Here is a 19719-nt window from a genome sequence, read left to right as displayed (position 1 = left end):
AGCCAAGACACATTAGCCAAGACACCTTAGCCAAGACACCTTAGCCAAGACACCTTAGCCAAGACACCTTAGCCAAGACACCTTAGCCAAGACACCTTAGCCAAGACACCTTAGCCCAGACACCTTAGCCGAGACACATTAGCCAAGACACCTTAGCCAAGACACCTTAGCCAAGACACATTAGCCAAGACACCTTAGCCAAGACACCTTAGCCAAGACACCTTAGCCGAGACACATTAGCCAAGACACCTTAGCCACGACACCTTAGCCAAGACACCTTAGCCAAGACACCTCAGCCAAGACACATTAGCCAAGACACCTTAGCCAAGACACCTTAGCCGAGACACATTAGCCAAGACACCTTAGCCAAGACACCTTAGCCAAGACACCTTAGCCAAGACACATTAGCCAAGACACCTTAGCCAAGACACATTAGCCGAGACACATTAGCCAAGACACCTTAGCCAAGACACCTTAGCCAAGACACCTTAGCCAAGACACCTTAGCCAAGACACCTTAGCCAAGACACCTTAGCCGAGACACATTAGCCGAGACACATTAGCCAAGACACCTTAGCCAAGACACCTTAGCCAAGACACCTTAGCCAAGACACATTAGCCAAGACACCTTAGCCAAGACACCTTAGCCAAGACACCTTAGCCAAGACACCTTAGCCAAGACACCTTAGCCAAGACACATTAGCCAAGACACCTTAGCCAAAACACCTTAGCCAAGACACCTTAGCCAAGACACCTTAGCCAAGACACCTTAGCCGAGACACATTAGCCAAGACACCTTAGCCAAGACACCTTAGCCAAGACACCTTAGCCAAGACACCTTAGCCAAGACACATTAGCCAAGACACTTTAGCCGAGACACATTAGCCAAGACACCTTAGCCAAGACACCTTAGCCGAGACACATTAGCCAAGACACCTTAGCCAAGACACCTTAGCCAAGACACCTTAGCCAAGACACCTTAGCCAAGACACCTTAGCCAAGACACCTTAGCCAAGACACCTTAGCCAAGACACATTAGCCAAGACACATTAGCCAAGACACATTAGCCAAGACACCTTAGCCAAGACACCTTAGCCAAGACACCTTAGCCAAGACACCTTAGCCAAGACACCTTAGCCAAGACACCTTAGCCAAGACACATTAGCCAAGACACATTAGCCGAGACACATTAGCCAAGACACCTTAGTCAAGACACCTTAGCCAAGACACCTTAGCCAAGACACCTTAGCCAAGACACCTTAGCCGAGACACCTTAGCCAAGACACCTTAGCCAAGACAACTTAGCCAAGACACCTTAGCCAAGACACCTTAGCCGAGACACATTAGCCGAGACACATTAGCCAAGACACCTTAGCCAAGACACCTTAGCCAAGACACATTAGCCAAGACACCTTAGCCAAGACACCTTAGCCAAGACACATTAGCCAAGACACCTTAGCCAAGACACCTTAGCCAAGACACCTTAGCCAAGACACCTTAGCCAAGACACCTTAGCCAAGACACCTTAGCCAAGACACATTAGCCAAGACACCTTAGCCAAGACACCTTAGCCAAGACACCTTAGCCAAGACACCTTAGCCAAGACACCTTAGCCGAGACACATTAGCCGAGACACATTAGCCAAGACACCTTAGCCAAGACACCTTAGCCAAGACACCTTAGCCAAGACACATTAGCCAAGACACATTAGCCAAGACACCTTAGCCAAGACACCTTAGCCGAGACACATTAGCCAAGACACCTTAGCCAAGACACATTAGCCAAGACACCTTAGCCAAGACACCTTAGCCAAGACACATTAGCCAAGACACCTTAGCCAAGACACCTTAGCCAAGACACCTTAGCCAAGACACCTTAGCCAAGACACCTTAGCCAAGACACCTTAGCCAAGACACCTTAGCCAAGACACCTTAGCCAAGACACCTTAGCCAAGACACCTTAGCCGAGACACATTAGCCAAGACACCTTAGCCAAGACACATTAGCCAAGACACCTTAGCCAAGACACCTTAGCCAAGACACCTTAGCCGAGACACCTTAGCCAAGACACCTTAGCCAAGACACCTTAGCCAAGACACCTTAGCCAAGACACCTTAGCCAAGACACCTTAGCCAAGACACCTTAGCCAAGACACATTAGCCAAGACACCTTAGCCAAGACACATTAGCCAAGACACCTTAGCCAAGACACCTTAGCCAAGACACCTTAGCCAAGACACCTTAGCCAAGACACCTTAGCCCAGACACCTTAGCCGAGACACATTAGCCAAGACACCTTAGCCAAGACACCTTAGCCAAGACACCTTAGCCAAGACACCTTAGCCAAGACAACTTAGCCAAGACACCTTAGCCAAGACACCTTAGCCAAGACACCTTAGCCAAGACACCTTAGCCGAGACACACTAGCCAAGACACCTTAGCCAAGACACCTTAGCCAAGACACCTTAGCCAAGACACCTTAGCCAAGACACCTTAGCCAAGACACCTTAGCCAAGACACCTTAGCCGAGACACAATAGCCAAGACACCTTAGCCAAGACACCTTAGCCAAGACACCTTAGCCAAGACACCTTAGCCAAGACACCTTAGCCAAGACACATTAGCCAAGACACCTTAGCCAAGACACATTAGCCAAGACACCTTAGCCAAGACACCTTAGCCAAGACACCTTAGCCAAGACACCTTAGCCAAGACACCTTAGCCCAGACACCTTAGCCGAGACACATTAGCCAAGACACCTTAGCCAAGACACCTTAGCCAAGACACCTTAGCCAAGACACCTTAGCCAAGACACCTTAGCCAAGACACCTTAGCCAAGACACCTTAGCCAAGACACCTTAGCCAAGACACCTTAGCCAAGACACCTTAGCCAAGACACCTTAGGCAAGACATCTTAGCCAAGACACCTTAGCCAAGACACCTTAGCCAAGACACCTTAGCCAAGACACCTTAGCCAAGACACCTTAGCCAAGACACCTTAGCCAAGACACCTTAGCCCAGACACCTTAGCCAAGACACCTTAGCCAAGACACCTTAGCCAAGACACCTTAGCCAAGACACCTTAGCCAAGACACCTTAGCCAAGACACCTTAGCCGAGACACATTAGCCAAGACACCTTAGCCAAGACACCTTAGCCAAGACACCTTAGCCAAGACACCTTAGCCAAGACACATTAGCCAAGACACTTTAGCCGAGACACATTAGCCAAGACACCTTAGCCAAGACACCTTAGCCGAGACACATTAGCCAAGACACCTTAGCCAAGACACCTTAGCCAAGACACCTTAGCCAAGACACCTTAGCCAAGACACCTTAGCCAAGACACCTTAGCCAAGACACCTTAGCCAAGACACATTAGCCAAGACACATTAGCCAAGACACCTTAGCCAAGACACCTTAGCCAAGACACCTTAGCCAAGACACCTTAGCCAAGACACCTTAGCCAAGACACCTTAGCCAAGACACCTTAGCCAAGACACCTTAGCCAAGACACATTAGCCAAGACACATTAGCCGAGACACATTAGCCAAGACACCTTAGTCAAGACACCTTAGCCAAGACACCTTAGCCAAGACACCTTAGCCAAGACACCTTAGCCGAGACACCTTAGCCAAGACACCTTAGCCAAGACAACTTAGCCAAGACACCTTAGCCAAGACACCTTAGCCGAGACACATTAGCCGAGACACATTAGCCAAGACACCTTAGCCAAGACACCTTAGCCAAGACACCTTAGCCAAGACACATTAGCCAAGACACCTTAGCCAAGACACCTTAGCCAAGACACATTAGCCAAGACACCTTAGCCAAGACACCTTAGCCAAGACACCTTAGCCAAGACACCTTAGCCAAGACACCTTAGCCAAGACACCTTAGCCAAGACACATTAGCCAAGACACCTTAGCCAAGACACCTTAGCCAAGACACCTTAGCCAAGACACCTTAGCCAAGACACCTTAGCCGAGACACATTAGCCGAGACACATTAGCCAAGACACCTTAGCCAAGACACCTTAGCCAAGACACCTTAGCCAAGACACATTAGCCAAGACACATTAGCCAAGACACCTTAGCCAAGACACCTTAGCCGAGACATATTAGCCAAGACACCTTAGCCAAGACACATTAGCCAAGACACCTTAGCCAAGACACCTTAGCCAAGACACATTAGCCAAGACACCTTAGCCAAGACACCTTAGCCAAGACACCTTAGCCAAGACACCTTAGCCAAGACACCTTAGCCAAGACACCTTAGCCAAGACACCTTAGCCAAGACACCTTAGCCAAGACACCTTAGCCGAGACACATTAGCCAAGACACCTTAGCCAAGACACATTAGCCAAGACACCTTAGCCAAGACACCTTAGCCAAGACACCTTAGCCGAGACACCTTAGCCAAGACACCTTAGCCAAGACACCTTAGCCAAGACACCTTAGCCAAGACACCTTAGCCAAGACACCTTAGCCAAGACACCTTAGCCAAGACACATTAGCCAAGACACCTTAGCCAAGACACATTAGCCAAGACACCTTAGCCAAGACACCTTAGCCAAGACACCTTAGCCAAGACACCTTAGCCAAGACACCTTAGCCCAGACACCTTAGCCGAGACACATTAGCCAAGACACCTTAGCCAAGACACCTTAGCCAAGACACCTTAGCCAAGACACCTTAGCCAAGACAACTTAGCCAAGACACCTTAGCCAAGACACCTTAGCCAAGACACCTTAGCCAAGACACCTTAGCCAAGACACACTAGCCAAGACACCTTAGCCAAGACACCTTAGCCAAGACACCTTAGCCAAGACACCTTAGCCAAGACACCTTAGCCAAGACACCTTAGCCAAGACACCTTAGCCGAGACACAATAGCCAAGACACCTTAGCCAAGACACCTTAGCCAAGACACCTTAGCCAAGACACCTTAGCCAAGACACCTTAGCCAAGACACATTAGCCAAGACACCTTAGCCAAGACACATTAGCCAAGACACCTTAGCCAAGACACCTTAGCCAAGACACCTTAGCCAAGACACCTTAGCCAAGACACCTTAGCCCAGACACCTTAGCCGAGACACATTAGCCAAGACACCTTAGCCAAGACACCTTAGCCAAGACACCTTAGCCAAGACACCTTAGCCAAGACACCTTAGCCAAGACACATTAGCCAAGACACCTTAGCCAAGACACCTTAGCCAAGACACCTTAGCCAAGACACCTTAGCCAAGACACCTTAGGCAAGACATCTTAGCCAAGACACCTTAGCCAAGACACCTTAGCCAAGACACCTTAGCCAAGACACCTTAGCCAAGACACCTTAGCCAAGACACCTTAGCCAAGACACCTTAGCCCAGACACCTTAGCCAAGACACCTTAGCCAAGACACCTTAGCCAAGACACCTTAGCCCAGACACCTTAGCCGAGACACATTAGCCAAGACACCTTAGCCCAGACACCTTAGCCGAGACACATTAGCCAAGACACCTTAGCCGAGACACATTAGCCAAGACACCTTAGCCAAGACATCTTAGCCAAGACACCTTAGCCAAGACACCTTAGCCAAGACACCTTAGCCAAGACACCTTAGCCAAGACACCTTAGCCAAGACATCTTAGCCAAGACACCTTAGCCAAGACACCTTAGCCAAGACACCTTAGCCAAGACACCTTAGCCAAGACACCTTAGCCAAGACACCTTAGCCAAGACACCTTAGCCCAGACACCTTAGCCGAGACACATTAGCCAAGACACCTTAGCCAAGACACCTAAGCCAAGACACCTTAGCCAAGACACCTTAGCCAAGACACCTTAGCCAAGACAACTTAGCCAAGACACCTTAGCCAAGACACCTTAGCCAAGACACCTTAGCCAAGACACCTTAGCCAAGACACCTTAGCCAAGACACCTTAGCCAAGACACCTTAGCCAAGACACCTTAGCCCAGACACCTTAGCCGAGACACATTAGCCAAGACACCTTAGCCAAGACACCTTAGCCAAGACACCTTAGCCAAGACACCTTAGCCAAGACACCTTAGCCAAGACACCTAAGCCAAGACACCTTAGCCAAGACACCTTAGCCAAGACACCTTAGCCAAGACACCTTAGCCAAGACACCTTAGCCAAGACACCTTAGCCAAGACACCTTAGCCAAGACACCTTAGCCAAGACACCTTAGCCAAGACACCTTAGCCGAGACACAATAGCCAAGACACCTTAGCCAAGACACCTTAGCCAAGACACCTTAGCCAAGACACCTTAGCCAAGACACCTTAGCCAAGACACCTTAGCCAAGACACATTAGCCAAGACACCTTAGCCAAGACACCTTAGCCAAGACACCTTAGCCAAGACACCTTAGCCAAGACACCTTAGCCAAGACACCTTAGCCAAGACACCTTAGCCCAGACACCTTAGCCGAGACACATTAGCCAAGACACCTTAGCCAAGACACCTAAGCCAAGACACCTTAGCCAAGACACCTTAGCCGAGACACATTAGCCAAGACACCTTAGCCAAGACACCTTAGCCAAGACACCTTAGCCAAGACACATTAGCCAAGACACCTTAGCCAAGACACCTTAGCCAAGACACCTTAGCCAAGACACCTTAGCCAAGACACCTTAGCCAAGACACCTTAGCCAAGACACCTTAGCCAAGACACCTTAGCCAAGACACCTTAGCCAAGACACCTTAGCCAAGACACCTTAGCCAAGACACCTTAGCCAAGACACCTTAGCCAAGACACATTAGCCAAGACACCTTAGCCAAGACACATTAGCCGAGACACATTAGCCAAGACACCTTAGCCAAGACACCTTAGCCAAGACACCTTAGCCAAGACACCTTAGCCAAGACACCTTAGCCAAGACACCTTAGCCAAGACACCTTAGCCAAGACACCTTAGCCAAGACACCTTAGCCGAGACACATTAGCCAAGACACCTTAGCCAAGACACCTTAGCCAAGACACCTTAGCCAAGACACCTTAGCCAAGACACCTTAGCCGAGACACATTAGCCAAGACACCTTAGCCAAGACACATTAGCCAAGACACCTTAGCCAAGACACCTTAGCCGAGACACCTTAGCCAAGACACCTTAGCCAAGACACCTTAGCCAAGACACCTTAGCCGAGACACATAAGCCAAGACACCTTAGCCAAGACACCTTAGCCAAGACACCTTAGCCAAGACACATTAGCCAAGACACCTTAGCCAAGACACCTTAGCCAAGACACCTTAGCCAAGACACATTAGCCAAGACACCTTAGCCAAGACACCTTAGCCAAGACACCTTAGCCAAGACACATTAGCCGAGACACATTAGCCAAGACACCTTAGCCAAGACACATTAGCCGAGACACATTAGCCAAGACACATTAGCCAAGACACCTTAGCCAAGACACCTTAGCCGAGACACATTAGCCAAGACACCTTAGCCAAGACACCTTAGCCAAGACACCTTAGCCAACACACATTAGCCAAGACACCTTAGCCAAGACACCTTAGCCAAGACACCTTAGCCAAGACACATTAGCCAAGACACCTTAGCCAAGACACCTTAGCCAAGACACCTTAGCCAAGACACATTAGCCAAGACACCTTAGCCAAGACACCTTAGCCAAGACACCTTAGCCAAGACACATTAGCCGAGACACATTAGCCAAGACACCTTAGCCAAGACACCTTAGCCAAGACACCTTAGCCAAGACACCTTAGCCAAGACACATTAGCCAAGACACCTTAGCCAAGACACATTAGCCGAGACACATTAGCCAAGACACATTAGCCAAGACACCTTAGCCAAGACACCTTAGCCGAGACACATTAGCCAAGACACCTTAGCCAAGACACCTTAGCCGAGACACATTAGCCAAGACACCTTAGCCAAGACACCTTAGCCAAGACACCTTAGCCAAGACACATTAGCCAAGACACCTTAGCCAAGACACCTTAGCCAAGACACATTAGCCAAGACACCTTAGCCAAGACACCTTAGCCAAGACACCTTAGCCAAGACACATTAGCCGAGACACATTAGCCAAGACACCTTAGCCAAGACACCTTAGCCAAGACACCTTAGCCAAGACACCTTAGCCAAGACACATTAGCCAAGACACCTTAGCCAAGACACATTAGCCGAGACACATTAGCCAAGACACATTAGCCAAGACACCTTAGCCAAGACACCTTAGCCGAGACACATTAGCCAAGACACCTTAGCCAAGACACCTTAGCCAAGACACCTTAGCCAAGACACATTAGCCAAGACACCTTAGCCAAGACACCTTAGCCAAGACACCTTAGCCAAGACACATTAGCCAAGACACCTTAGCCAAGACACCTTAGCCAAGACACCTTAGCCAAGACACCTTAGCCAAGACACCTTAGCCAAGACACCTTAGCCCAGACACCTTAGCCGAGACACATTAGCCAAGACACCTTAGCCAAGACACCTTAGCCAAGACACATTAGCCAAGACACCTTAGCCAAGACACCTTAGCCAAGACACCTTAGCCGAGACACATTAGCCAAGACACCTTAGCCACGACACCTTAGCCAAGACACCTTAGCCAAGACACCTCAGCCAAGACACATTAGCCAAGACACCTTAGCCAAGACACCTTAGCCGAGACACATTAGCCAAGACACCTTAGCCAAGACACCTTAGCCAAGACACCTTAGCCAAGACACATTAGCCAAGACACCTTAGCCAAGACACATTAGCCGAGACACATTAGCCAAGACACCTTAGCCAAGACACCTTAGCCAAGACACCTTAGCCAAGACACCTTAGCCAAGACACCTTAGCCAAGACACCTTAGCCGAGACACATTAGCCGAGACACATTAGCCAAGACACCTTAGCCAAGACACCTTAGCCAAGACACCTTAGCCAAGACACATTAGCCAAGACACCTTAGCCAAGACACCTTAGCCAAGACACCTTAGCCAAGACACCTTAGCCAAGACACCTTAGCCAAGACACATTAGCCAAGACACCTTAGCCAAAACACCTTAGCCAAGACACCTTAGCCAAGACACCTTAGCCAAGACACCTTAGCCGAGACACATTAGCCAAGACACCTTAGCCAAGACACCTTAGCCAAGACACCTTAGCCAAGACACCTTAGCCAAGACACATTAGCCAAGACACTTTAGCCGAGACACATTAGCCAAGACACCTTAGCCAAGACACCTTAGCCGAGACACATTAGCCAAGACACCTTAGCCAAGACACCTTAGCCAAGACACCTTAGCCAAGACACCTTAGCCAAGACACCTTAGCCAAGACACCTTAGCCAAGACACCTTAGCCGAGACACATTAGCCAAGACACATTAGCCAAGACACATTAGCCAAGACACCTTAGCCAAGACACCTTAGCCAAGACACCTTAGCCAAGACACCTTAGCCAAGACACCTTAGCCAAGACACCTTAGCCAAGACACCTTAGCCAAGACACATTAGCCAAGACACATTAGCCGAGACACATTAGCCAAGACACCTTAGTCAAGACACCTTAGCCAAGACACCTTAGCCAAGACACCTTAGCCAAGACACCTTAGCCGAGACACCTTAGCCAAGACACCTTAGCCAAGACAACTTAGCCAAGACACCTTAGCCAAGACACCTTAGCCGAGACACATTAGCCGAGACACATTAGCCAAGACACCTTAGCCAAGACACCTTAGCCAAGACACATTAGCCAAGACACCTTAGCCAAGACACCTTAGCCAAGACACATTAGCCAAGACACCTTAGCCAAGACACCTTAGCCAAGACACCTTAGCCAAGACACCTTAGCCAAGACACCTTAGCCAAGACACCTTAGCCAAGACACATTAGCCAAGACACCTTAGCCAAGACACCTTAGCCAAGACACCTTAGCCAAGACACCTTAGCCAAGACACCTTAGCCGAGACACATTAGCCGAGACACATTAGCCAAGACACCTTAGCCAAGACACCTTAGCCAAGACACCTTAGCCAAGACACATTAGCCAAGACACATTAGCCAAGACACCTTAGCCAAGACACCTTAGCCGAGACACATTAGCCAAGACACCTTAGCCAAGACACATTAGCCAAGACACCTTAGCCAAGACACCTTAGCCAAGACACATTAGCCAAGACACCTTAGCCAAGACACCTTAGCCAAGACACCTTAGCCAAGACACCTTAGCCAAGACACCTTAGCCAAGACACCTTAGCCAAGACACCTTAGCCAAGACACCTTAGCCAAGACACCTTAGCCGAGACACATTAGCCAAGACACCTTAGCCAAGACACATTAGCCAAGACACCTTAGCCAAGACACCTTAGCCAAGACACCTTAGCCGAGACACCTTAGCCAAGACACCTTAGCCAAGACACCTTAGCCAAGACACCTTAGCCAAGACACCTTAGCCAAGACACCTTAGCCAAGACACCTTAGCCAAGACACATTAGCCAAGACACCTTAGCCAAGACACATTAGCCAAGACACCTTAGCCAAGACACCTTAGCCAAGACACCTTAGCCAAGACACCTTAGCCAAGACACCTTAGCCCAGACACCTTAGCCGAGACACATTAGCCAAGACACCTTAGCCAAGACACCTTAGCCAAGACACCTTAGCCAAGACACCTTAGCCAAGACAACTTAGCCAAGACACCTTAGCCAAGACACCTTAGCCAAGACACCTTAGCCAAGACACCTTAGCCGAGACACACTAGCCAAGACACCTTAGCCAAGACACCTTAGCCAAGACACCTTAGCCAAGACACCTTAGCCAAGACACCTTAGCCAAGACACCTTAGCCAAGACACCTTAGCCGAGACACAATAGCCAAGACACCTTAGCCAAGACACCTTAGCCAAGACACCTTAGCCAAGACACCTTAGCCAAGACACCTTAGCCAAGACACATTAGCCAAGACACCTTAGCCAAGACACATTAGCCAAGACACCTTAGCCAAGACACCTTAGCCAAGACACCTTAGCCAAGACACCTTAGCCAAGACACCTTAGCCCAGACACCTTAGCCGAGACACATTAGCCAAGACACCTTAGCCAAGACACCTTAGCCAAGACACCTTAGCCAAGACACCTTAGCCAAGACACCTTAGCCAAGACACTTTAGCCAAGACACCTTAGCCAAGACACCTTAGCCAAGACACCTTAGCCAAGACACCTTAGCCAAGACACCTTAGGCAAGACATCTTAGCCAAGACACCTTAGCCAAGACACCTTAGCCAAGACACCTTAGCCAAGACACCTTAGCCAAGACACCTTAGCCAAGACACCTTAGCCAAGACACCTTAGCCCAGACACCTTAGCCAAGACACCTTAGCCAAGACACCTTAGCCAAGACACCTTAGCCAAGACACCTTAGCCAAGACACCTTAGCCAAGACACCTTAGCCGAGACACATTAGCCAAGACACCTTAGCCAAGACACCTTAGCCAAGACACCTTAGCCAAGACACCTTAGCCAAGACACATTAGCCAAGACACTTTAGCCGAGACACATTAGCCAAGACACCTTAGCCAAGACACCTTAGCCGAGACACATTAGCCAAGACACCTTAGCCAAGACACCTTAGCCAAGACACCTTAGCCAAGACACCTTAGCCAAGACACCTTAGCCAAGACACCTTAGCCAAGACACCTTAGCCAAGACACATTAGCCAAGACACATTAGCCAAGACACCTTAGCCAAGACACCTTAGCCAAGACACCTTAGCCAAGACACCTTAGCCAAGACACCTTAGCCAAGACACCTTAGCCAAGACACCTTAGCCAAGACACCTTAGCCAAGACACATTAGCCAAGACACATTAGCCGAGACACATTAGCCAAGACACCTTAGTCAAGACACCTTAGCCAAGACACCTTAGCCAAGACACCTTAGCCAAGACACCTTAGCCGAGACACCTTAGCCAAGACACCTTAGCCAAGACAACTTAGCCAAGACACCTTAGCCAAGACACCTTAGCCGAGACACATTAGCCGAGACACATTAGCCAAGACACCTTAGCCAAGACACCTTAGCCAAGACACCTTAGCCAAGACACATTAGCCAAGACACCTTAGCCAAGACACCTTAGCCAAGACACATTAGCCAAGACACCTTAGCCAAGACACCTTAGCCAAGACACCTTAGCCAAGACACCTTAGCCAAGACACCTTAGCCAAGACACCTTAGCCAAGACACATTAGCCAAGACACCTTAGCCAAGACACCTTAGCCAAGACACCTTAGCCAAGACACCTTAGCCAAGACACCTTAGCCGAGACACATTAGCCGAGACACATTAGCCAAGACACCTTAGCCAAGACACCTTAGCCAAGACACCTTAGCCAAGACACATTAGCCAAGACACATTAGCCAAGACACCTTAGCCAAGACACCTTAGCCGAGACATATTAGCCAAGACACCTTAGCCAAGACACATTAGCCAAGACACCTTAGCCAAGACACCTTAGCCAAGACACATTAGCCAAGACACCTTAGCCAAGACACCTTAGCCAAGACACCTTAGCCAAGACACCTTAGCCAAGACACCTTTGCCGAAACACATTAGCCAAGACACCTTAGCCAAGACACATTAGCCAAGACACCTTTGCCGAGACACATTAGCCAAGACACATTAGCCAAGACACCTTAGCCAAGACACCTTAGCCAAGACACCTTAGCCAAGACACATTAGCCAAGACACCTTAGCCAAGACACCTTAGCCAAGACACCTTAGCCGAGACACCTTAGCCAAGACACCTTAGCCAAGACACCTTAGCCAAGACACCTTAGCCAAGACACCTTAGCCAAGACACCTTAGCCAAGACACCTTAGCCAAGACACATTAGCCAAGACACCTTAGCCAAGACACATTAGCCAAGACACCTTAGCCAAGACACCTTAGCCAAGACACCTTAGCCAAGACACCTTAGCCAAGACACCTTAGCCCAGACACCTTAGCCGAGACACATTAGCCAAGACACCTTAGCCAAGACACCTTAGCCAAGACACCTTAGCCAAGACACCTTAGCCAAGACAACTTAGCCAAGACACCTTAGCCAAGACACCTTAGCCAAGACACCTTAGCCAAGACACCTTAGCCGAGACACACTAGCCAAGACACCTTAGCCAAGACACCTTAGCCAAGACACCTTAGCCAAGACACCTTAGCCAAGACACCTTAGCCAAGACACCTTAGCCAAGACACCTTAGCCGAGACACAATAGCCAAGACACCTTAGCCAAGACACCTTAGCCAAGACACCTTAGCCAAGACACCTTAGCCAAGACACCTTAGCCAAGACACATTAGCCAAGACACCTTAGCCAAGACACATTAGCCAAGACACCTTAGCCAAGACACCTTAGCCAAGACACCTTAGCCAAGACACCTTAGCCAAGACACCTTAGCCCAGACACCTTAGCCGAGACACATTAGCCAAGACACCTTAGCCAAGACACCTTAGCCAAGACACCTTAGCCAAGACACCTTAGCCAAGACACCTTAGCCAAGACACATTAGCCAAGACACCTTAGCCAAGACACCTTAGCCAAGACACCTTAGCCAAGACACCTTAGCCAAGACACCTTAGGCAAGACATCTTAGCCAAGACACCTTAGCCAAGACACCTTAGCCAAGACACCTTAGCCAAGACACCTTAGCCAAGACACCTTAGCCAAGACACCTTAGCCAAGACACCTTAGCCCAGACACCTTAGCCAAGACACCTTAGCCAAGACACCTTAGCCAAGACACCTTAGCCCAGACACCTTAGCCGAGACACATTAGCCAAGACACCTTAGCCCAGACACCTTAGCCGAGACACATTAGCCAAGACACCTTAGCCGAGACACATTAGCCAAGACACCTTAGCCAAGACATCTTAGCCAAGACACCTTAGCCAAGACACCTTAGCCAAGACACCTTAGCCAAGACACCTTAGCCAAGACACCTTAGCCAAGACACCTTAGCCAAGACACCTTAGCCAAGACACCTTAGCCAAGACACCTTAGCCAAGACACCTTAGCCAAGACACCTTAGCCAAGACACCTTAGCCAAGACACCTTAGCCCAGACACCTTAGCCGAGACACATTAGCCAAGACACCTTAGCCAAGACACCTAAGCCAAGACACCTTAGCCAAGACACCTTAGCCAAGACACCTTAGCCAAGACAACTTAGCCAAGACACCTTAGCCAAGACACCTTAGCCAAGACACCTTAGCCAAGACACCTTAGCCAAGACACCTTAGCCAAGACACCTTAGCCAAGACACCTTAGCCAAGACACCTTAGCCCAGACACCTTAGCCGAGACACATTAGCCAAGACACCTTAGCCAAGACACCTTAGCCAAGACACCTTAGCCAAGACACCTTAGCCAAGACACCTTAGCCAAGACACCTAAGCCAAGACACCTTAGCCAAGACACCTTAGCCAAGACACCTTAGCCAAGACACCTTAGCCAAGACACCTTAGCCAAGACACCTTAGCCAAGACACCTTAGCCAAGACACCTTAGCCAAGACACCTTAGCCGAGACACAATAGCCAAGACACCTTAGCCAAGACACCTTAGCCAAGACACCTTAGCCAAGACACCTTAGCCAAGACACCTTAGCCAAGACACCTTAGCCAAGACACATTAGCCAAGACACCTTAGCCAAGACACCTTAGCCAAGACACCTTAGCCAAGACACCTTAGCCAAGACACCTTAGCCAAGACACCTTAGCCAAGACACCTTAGCCCAGACACCTTAGCCGAGACACATTAGCCAAGACACCTTAGCCAAGACACCTAAGCCAAGACACCTTAGCCAAGACACCTTAGCCGAGACACATTAGCCAAGACACCTTAGCCAAGACACCTTAGCCAAGACACCTTAGCCAAGACACATTAGCCAAGACACCTTAGCCAAGACACCTTAGCCAAGACACCTTAGCCAAGACACCTTAGCCAAGACACCTTAGCCAAGACACCTTAGCCAAGACACCTTAGCCAAGACACCTTAGCCAAGACACCTTAGCCAAGACACCTTAGCCAAGACACCTTAGCCAAGACACCTTAGCCAAGACACATTAGCCAAGACACCTTAGCCAAGACACCTTAGCCAAGACACCTTAGCCCAGACACCTCAGCCAAGACACATTAGCCAAGACACCTTAGCCAAGACACCTTAGCCAAGACACCTTAGCCAAGACACCTTAGCCAAGACACTTTAGCCAAGACACCTTAGCCAAGACACCTTAGCCAAGACACCTTAGCCAAGACACCTTAGCCAAGACACCTTAGCCAAGACATCTTAGCCAAGACACCTTAGCCAAGACACCTTAGCCAAGACACCTTAGCCAAGACACCTTAGCCAAGACACCTTAGCCAAGACACCTTAGCCAAGACACCTTAGCCAAGACACCTTAGCCCAGACACCTTAGCCAAGACACCTTAGCCAAGACACCTTAGCCAAGACACCTTAGCCCAGACACCTTAGCCGAGACACATTAGCCAAGACACCTTAGCCCAGACACCTTAGCCGAGACACATTAGCCAAGACACCTTAGCCGAGACACATTAGCCAAGACACCTTAGCCAAGACATCTTAGCCAAGACACCTTAGCCAAGACACCTTAGCCAAGACACCTTAGCCAAGACACCTTAGCCAAGACACCTTAGCCAAGACATCTTAGCCAAGACACCTTAGCCAAGACACCTTAGCCAAGACACCTTAGCCAAGACACCTTAGCCAAGACACCTTAGCCAAGACACCTTAGCCCAGACACCTTAGCCGAGACACATTAGCCAAGACACCTTAGCCAAGACACCTAAGCCAAGACACCTTAGCCAAGACACCTTAGCCAAGACACTTTAGCCAAGACACCTTAGCCAAGACATCTTAGCCAAGACACCTTAGCCAAGACACCTTAGCCAAGACACCTTAGCCAAGACACCTTAGCCAAGACACCTTAGCCAAGACACCTTAGCCAAGACACCTTAGCCCAGACACCTTAGCCGAGACACATTAGCCAAGACACCTTAGCCCAGACACCTTAGCCGAGACACATTAGTCAAGACACCTTAGCCAAGACACCTAAGCCAAGACACCTTAGCCAAGACACCTTAGCCGAGACACATTAGCCAAGACACCTTAGCCAAGACACCTTAGCCAAGACACCTTAGCCAAGACACATTAGCCAAGACACCTTAGCCAAGACACCATAGCCAAGACACCTTAGCCAAGACACCTTAGCCAAGACACCTTAGCCCAGACACCTTAGCCGAGACACATTAGCCAAGACACCTTAGCCAAGACACCTTAGCCAAGACACCTTAGCCAAGACACCTTAGCCGAGACACATTAGCCAAGACACCTTAGCCAAGACACCTTAGCCAAGACACCTTAGCCAAGACACCTTAGCCAAGACACATTAGCCAAGACACCTTAGCCAAGACACCATAGCCAAGACACCTTAGCCAAGACACCTTAGCCAAGACACCTTAGCCCAGACACCTTAGCCGAGACACATTAGCCAAGACACCTTAGCCAAGACACCTTAGCCAAGACACCTTAGCCCAGACACCTTAGCCGAGACACATTAGCCAAGACACCTTAGCCAAGACACCTTAGCCAAGACACCTTAGCCAAGACACCTTAGCCAAGACACCTAAGCCAAGACACCTTAGCCAAGACACCTTAGCCAAGACACCTTAGCCAAGACACCTTAGCCAAGACACCTTAGCCAAGACACCTTAGCCAAGACACCTTAGCCAAGACACCTTAGCCCAGACACCTTAGCCGAGACACATTAGCCAAGACACCTTAGCCAAGACACCTTAGCCAAGACACCTTAGCCAAGACACCTTAGCCAAGACACCTTAGCCAAGACACCTAAGCCAAGACACCTTAGCCAAGACACCTTAGCCCAGACACCTTAGCCGAGACACATTAGCCAAGACACCTTAGCCAAGACACCTTAGCCAAGACACCTTAGCCAAGACACCTTAGCCAAGACACTTTAGCCAAGACACCTTAGCCAAGACACCTTAGCCAAGACACCTTAGCCGAGACACCTTAGCCAAGACACCTTAGCCAAGACACCTTAGCCAAGACACCTTAGCCAAGACACCTTAGCCAAGACACCTTAGCCCAGACACCTTAGCCGAGACACATTAGCCAAGACACCTTAGCCAAGACACCTTAGCCAAGACACCTTAGCCAAGACACCTTAGCCAAGACACCTTAGCCAAGACACCTAAGCCAAGACACCTTAGCCAAGACACCTTAGCCAAGACACCTTAGCCAAGACACCTTAGCCAAGACACCTTAGCCAAGACACCTTAGCCAAGACACATTAGCCAAGACACCTTAGCCAAGACACATTAGCCAAGACACCTTAGCCAAGACACCTTAGCCAAGACACCTTAGCCAAGACACCTTAGCCAAGACACCTTAGCCCAGACACCTTAGCCGAGACACATTAGCCAAGACACCTTAGCCAAGACACCTTAGCCAAGACACCTTAGCCAAGACACCTTAGCCAAGACACCTTAGCCAAGACACTTTAGCCAAGACACCTTAGCCAAGACACTTTAGCCAAGACACCTTAGCCAAGACACCTTAGCCAAGACACCTTAGCCAAGACATCTTAGCCAAGACACCTTAGCCAAGACACCTTAGCCAAGACACCTTAGCCAAGACACCTTAGCCAAGACACCTTAGCCAAGACACCTTAGCCAAGACACCTTAGCCCAGACACCTTAGCCGAGACACCTTAGCCAAGACACCTTAGCCAAGACACCTTAGCCAAGACACCTTAGCCAAGACACCTTAGCCCAGACACCTTAGCCGAGACACATTAGCCAAGACACCTTAGCCAAGACACCTTAGCCAAGACACCTTAGCCAAGACACCTTAGCCAAGACACCTTGGCCAAGACACCTTAGCCAAGACACCTTAGCCAAGACACCTTAGCCCAGACACCTTAGCCGAGACACATTAGCCAAGACACCTTAGCCAAGACACCTTAGCCAAGACACCTTAGCCAAGACACCTTAGCCAAGACACCTTAGCCAAGACACCTTAGCCAAGACACCTTAGCCGAGACACATTAGCCAAGACACCTTAGCCAAGACACCTTAGCCAAGACACCTTAGCCAAGACACCTTAGCCAAGACACCTTAGCCAAGACACATTAGCCAAGACACCTTAGCCAAGACACATTAGCCAAGACACCTTAGCCAAGACACCTTAGCCAAGACACCTTAGCCAAGACACCTTAGCCAAGACACCTTAGCCCAGACACCTTAGCCGAGACACATTAGCCAAGACACCTTAGCCAAGACACCTTAGCCAAGACACCTTAGCCAAGACACCTTAGCCAAGACACCTTAGCCAAGACACTTTAGCCAAGACACCTTAGCCAAGACACCTTAGCCAAGACACCTTAGCCAAGACACCTTAGCCAAGACATCTTAGCCAAGACACCTTAGCCAAGACACCTTAGCCAAGACACCTTAGCCAAGACACCTTAGCCAAGACACCTTAGCCAAGACACCTTAGCCAAGACACCTTAGCCCAGACACCTTAGCCGAGACACATTAGCCAAGACACCTTAGCCCAGACACCTTAGCCGAGACACATTAGCCAAGACACCTTAGCCAAGACACCTAAGCCAAGACACCTTAGCCAAGACACCTTAGCCGAGACACATTAGCCAAGACACCTTAGCCAAGACACCTTAGCCAAGACACCTTAGCCAAGACACATTAGCCAAGACACCTTAGCCAAGACACCATAGCCAAGACACCTTAGCCAAGACACCTTAGCCAAGACACCTTAGCCCAGACACCTTAGCCGAGACACATTAGCCAAGACACCTTAGCCAAGACACCTTAGCCAAGACACCTTAGCCAAGACACCTTAGCCGAGACACATTAGCCAAGACACCTTAGCCAAGACACCTTAGCCAAGACACCTTAGCCAAGACACCTTAGCCAAGACACATTAGCCAAGACACCTTAGCCAAGACACCATAGCCAAGACACCTTAGCCAAGACACCTTAGCCAAGACACCTTAGCCCAGACACCTTAGCCGAGACACATTAGCCAAGACACCTTAGCCAAGACACCTTAGCCAAGACACCTTAGCCAAGACACCTAAGCCAAGACACCTTAGCCAAGACACCTTAGCCAAGACACCTTAGCCAAGACACCTTAGCCAAGACACCTTAGCCAAGACACCTTAGCCAAGACACCTTAGCCAAGACACCTTAGCCAAGACACCTTAGCCCAGACACCTTAGCCAAGACACCTTAGCCAAGACACCTTAGCCAAGACACCTAAGCCAAGACACCTTAGCCAAGACACCTTAGCCAAGACACCTTAGCCAAGACACCTTAGCCAAGACACCTTAGCCAAGACACCTTAGCCAAGACACCTTAGCCAAGACACCTTAGCCAAGACACCTTAGCCCAGACACCTTAGCCCAGACACCTTAGCCGAGACACATTAGCCAAGACACCTTAGCCAAGACACCTTAGCCAAGACACCTTAGCCAAGACACCTTAGCCAAGACACCTTAGCCAAGACACCTAAGCCAAGACACCTTAGCCAAGACACCTTAGCCCAGACACCTTAGCCGAGACACCTTAGCCCAGACACCTTAGCCAAGACACCTTAGCCAAGACACCTTAGCCAAGACACCTTAGCCGAGACACATTAGCCAAG

The 19719-nt window shown here is 49.5% G+C and overlaps 1 long non-coding RNA gene across 5 annotated transcripts in view; it reads right to left on the bottom strand.

The window, feature by feature from the left end:
* Window positions 1-19066, bottom strand: part of LOC125774348 (uncharacterized) — a 31407-nt gene extending 12341 nt beyond the window's left edge. For 2 of the 5 annotated variants that reach the window (XR_007420826.1, XR_007420827.1), the window contains exon 1: window positions 16210-16252. This is a non-coding gene — a long non-coding RNA (uncharacterized LOC125774348). Of the gene's footprint in view, window positions 1-16209; window positions 16253-16447; window positions 16491-18785; window positions 18829-19023 lie in introns of those variants that run through there. The other 3 variants (XR_007420828.1, XR_007420829.1, XR_007420830.1) reach the window with 3 other exon arrangements.
* Window positions 19067-19719: the final 653 nt, after the last annotated feature.

Source organism: Anopheles funestus, unplaced genomic scaffold, assembly GCF_943734845.2.
Source record: "Anopheles funestus unplaced genomic scaffold, idAnoFuneDA-416_04 scaffold_94_ctg1, whole genome shotgun sequence".
Taxonomy (NCBI): Eukaryota; Metazoa; Arthropoda; class Insecta; order Diptera; family Culicidae; genus Anopheles; species Anopheles funestus.
Note: the sequence above shows the minus strand (reverse complement) of the source record. Positions and strands in the feature narration are given on the sequence as shown.